Here is a 4,255-nt window from a genome sequence, read left to right as displayed (position 1 = left end):
AAAAGAATTAAAAGAGAAAACATCCAAATGCAAAATCATGGTGAGAGCATTTAACACATCTCTTAGTAATTAACACGTGAAAACAAAAACAAAAAAACACAATAATTATATCAAAGATTTGAACAACATAATAAAATTCTCATAGGTGATATATGTAGAATATTGCATTTAGCAACCATACAATACATTATTTTCAAAGGCACTGGAACATTTTCCAAAATTGATCTAAGCCATAAAGTGACTCTAAAAATTTCAGAGGATTGAAATCAAACAGAATGCATCCTCTGGCTAGAATGGAATTAAGCAATAAAATGAAGAAATAACTAGAAAAATCTTCAATTCTCAATATACAGTAAACAATACACTTCTAAATAATCCATGGATCAAAGAAGAAATCACATAATTTAGAAAATATTTTTTAAATGATTAATAATGAAATTAGGACATATCAAAACATATGACATACAGGTAAGCCATAATAAGAGGGATATTTAAATGCATGTTTTAGAAAGAAAAAAGGATGAAAAATAATTATCTAAATGTCCATCTATAAAAGTTTAGAAAAAGAATAGAAGATAAAGCCAAAGGAAAGTAGAAGAAAGAAATAAAGATAGGAGCAGAAATTCATGAAATAGAAAGCAAACATAGCAGAGAAATACAACAAAACCAAAAGTTGTTTCTCTGGGAAAAACAAACAAACAATACATGAATGAATCATTGGCAAACTTGAGCAAGAAAAAAGAGAATGTATAAATCACAAATGTCATAGATCAATGGGATGTTATAAAAAATTTATACCAATAAATTTAAAAATATAAAGAAAATGGGAAATTTCTAGCAAAGCACAACTTACCAAAACTAACATAAAATGCAATAGAAACTCTAAGTTGTCATATATCTATTAAAGAAATTGAAACTGGAATTTAATTATTTCCCATAAATATAATCCCATGCTCAAATCCTTCCCTTATAAAGCCTTCTATACATTTAAAAAGGAAATGAAACTGATCTTACCTAGAGAAAGGCAAAGAGGGAATACTTCCCAATTCATTTTATGAAGCCAGCCAATTTTGACAGGAAATCATAGGTCAATCTCTTCATAAAAATATATGAAAAATCCTAAATAAAGCATTAACAAATTAAATCCAGTGGTTAATAAAAAAGTATAATAAATCAAGTCCAAATTGGATTTATTGCAGCAATGCATGGTTGAATTAATGTTCAAAAAGTTAATCAATGTAATTCACCATATTATGAAAATAAAGTAAAAATTATAAGATCATCTAAATAGATACAGGAAAAGCATTTGATAAAATTCAGTACCCATTTATAATAAGAAGAGTTTAAAAACTCTTAGCAGAGTAGATGGGAACTTCCTTAAAATGAGAAAGTGTAGTTTGGGCACAAGTTTTGGGTGGGGAGGGAGTGGAGAATATTCTAAAACAAATGTTATACTTAATGGTGAAATATTGAAAACTTTCTTTCCAAATCAAGAATGAAAGAAATATATAATACCATAGGCACCACTTCTCTTCAACATTATATCAGAGGTAGTTGTGAATGCAATAAAGCAAGAAAAATAAATAAAAGCTATAAGACTTGGAAATAGTGAGAAGTTAAATTGTTATTATTTATGACCAATATGATTGTATATATAGAAAATCCAGGAGAATCTCTAGAAAATCCATTAGAATTAATAAATGAATTCAGCAAGATGATGGATACAAGTATACAATATACAAAGTTGAGGGCAGATCCCAGGAAGCAGAAATCCGGGGTCCCGGCAGCTGGGTGGCCGGTACAGGCCCAGCACAGGGATGTACCGCCAGGGTTGGGAGCCCGCGCTATCGCCAAGAAGAAGCTTGCCGAGGCCAGGTATAGGGAGAGAGGGACAGTCTTGGCTGAGGATCAGCTGGCCTATTTGTCGAAGCAGTTGGACATGTTCAAGACCAACCTGGAGGAATTTGCCAGCAGCACAAACAAGAAACCTGAAGAATCTCGAGTTCCGGGTGCAGTTCCAGGACATGTATGCCCCCATTGGGGTTGATCCTCTGGCCTCTGGAAAATGATTTTGGTCTGAGATGCTAGGTGTGGGAGACTTCAATTATGAGCTGAGAGCCCAGCTTATGGAACTGTGCCTGGCCCTAAAGCACCAGAATGGAGGTCTGATAACTCTGGAGGAATTATTATACATCAACAGGAGTTAAAAGGAAGGGGCAAATTTGCCCAGGATGTCAGCCAAAACGACCTGATCAGGGCCATCAAGAAACTAAAGGCACTTGGCGCTGGCTTTCAGAATCATCCCTGTGGGCGGCACTTAACTCAATTCAGTCTGTTCCAGCTGAGCTTAATATGGATCTCTGTGGTGCTGCAGCTGGCAGAGATAAATGGCTACGTGACTGTCAGTGATATCAAAGCCAGTCTTAAATGGGAGACAGAGCGAATGCGACAAGAGCTGGAACACCTGTTGAAGGAAGGACTGGCTTGGCTGGACCTGCAGACCCCAGGGGAAGCCCCCTACTGGCTGCCAGCTGTCTTCATGGACCCCTACTCCCAGGAGATCACAGCTGAGGAGGCCAGAGAAGCCCTCCCCTGACTGTAGGAGTGTGGAATGGGGCACAGAAGTAGGCAGGGAGAAGAGGGAGAAACTGTTGGTGAATAAAACCTGGACAATTTTGTTTAAAATAAACAAACAAAAAACCACATGGGGAGGGTGGAAATATACAAAATTGAATTGTATTTCTGCATGTCCAGAACAAACAAAGTTGAAATTTAACTGATACAATGAAAATAATATACATTTAGGAATAAATCTATGACATGCAACACCTCTACACAGAATACTGCAAAATATATTTAAGAACTTAAAGACCTCAATAAATGGAGGGATAAACCATGTTCATGAATTAGAAGACTTAATATTGTAAAGATACCAGTTCTTCTCAAACTTGTTTATAAATTGAATGCAAGAAAATTGAATGTAGAATTTTAGCAAGCATTTTTTTTATGGAAATGGGAAGCTGATTTAAAACTTTACATGCAAATGCAAATAACTAGCAATAACTAAGACAACATTATAAAGAAACCAAGCTGGAGAACTCACACTACTAAGACTTACAAAGCTACAGTAGGTAAGATATTGTGGTACTACTATGGATTAAGGAACAAATAGAGCAATGGAACAGAATATAGTCAAAACACAAATGCTCATTTACAAGATATTTGATATATGACAAAGCTGCAGGTTCATGGCTGTGTGGAAATGATGGTCTTTTAAGTGTTACTAGGTCAATCAGATATCCATCTAAAAAGTAAATATTGACTTCTACCTTGAGCCATAACAAAATCAGTTCCAAGAGATTTTATATTTAAATATGAAAGTTACAACACTAAAACTTCTAGAACGTAATTCATGGTCAAAGATTTCTTATTGGGACACAAAAAGCACTAACCATATAGGAAAAAAATTAGACTATATTAAAATTAAGAAATTTTCTCTCTAAAAAGACAACATTCAGGCAACCCACAGAGTAGGAAATATACATATACACAAACTTTAGTCTTTTGTGTACTCACAGCTATGGTGGATTACAGTGAACATATACAAAGCAAAATCACTAAAGGAAAAGTCACATAAGGTAAAGTCACATGAAAGAAGCCGAGTGCAAGCTTCCAAGACTCCTCTCTCACTTGAGTCACACAGGATGCACTTTTCCCCCCAGCAAAAAAATTGCTGTTTGAAATGTTTCTGTCCACACCCAAAGATTTTACTGGGTGTTGGTCATGTAAGTAGCCTCTGTATAATACCATAAAGATGGATACAGGTTATTATACATTTGTCCAAGCTTATAGAATATAAACAAATAACTATGTTGGAACACCCTCCCTACTTACCTGATCTCGCCCCCAATGACTTCTTTTATTTACCCCAAGATAAAAAAAATATTGAAAGGAAGACATTTTGATGACATTCAGGAAATCAAGGGTAATACATTGACAGCTCTGATGGCCATTCCAGAAAAAGAGTTCCAAAATTGCTTTGAAGGGTGGACCAGGCGCTAGGGTTGGTGCATAGCTTCCCAAGGGGAGTACTTCGAAGGTGACCTTAGTGATATTCAACAATGAGGTATGTAGCAGTTTTTCTAAGATGATTTCGTGAATTTAATTGTCAGATCTCATATAACACTAAGAGTGAACTATAATGTAAACTATGGACTTTGGGTGATTAAGACATGTCAATGTAGGTTCATCAATT

The 4,255-nt window shown here is 35.3% G+C and overlaps 1 pseudogene; it reads left to right on the top strand.

The window, feature by feature from the left end:
• The first annotated feature begins 1,714 nt into the window (after nucleotides 1–1,714).
• Nucleotides 1,715–2,596, top strand: LOC109434130 (vacuolar-sorting protein SNF8; annotated as a pseudogene).
• The last annotated feature ends 1,659 nt before the right edge of the window (nucleotides 2,597–4,255 follow it).

The sequence above is a fragment of the Rhinolophus sinicus genome, linkage group LG06 (genome assembly GCF_036562045.2).
Source record: "Rhinolophus sinicus isolate RSC01 linkage group LG06, ASM3656204v1, whole genome shotgun sequence".
In the NCBI taxonomy this organism is placed as follows: domain Eukaryota; kingdom Metazoa; phylum Chordata; class Mammalia; order Chiroptera; family Rhinolophidae; genus Rhinolophus; species Rhinolophus sinicus.
This window is presented reverse-complemented; position numbering and strand designations above follow the sequence as displayed.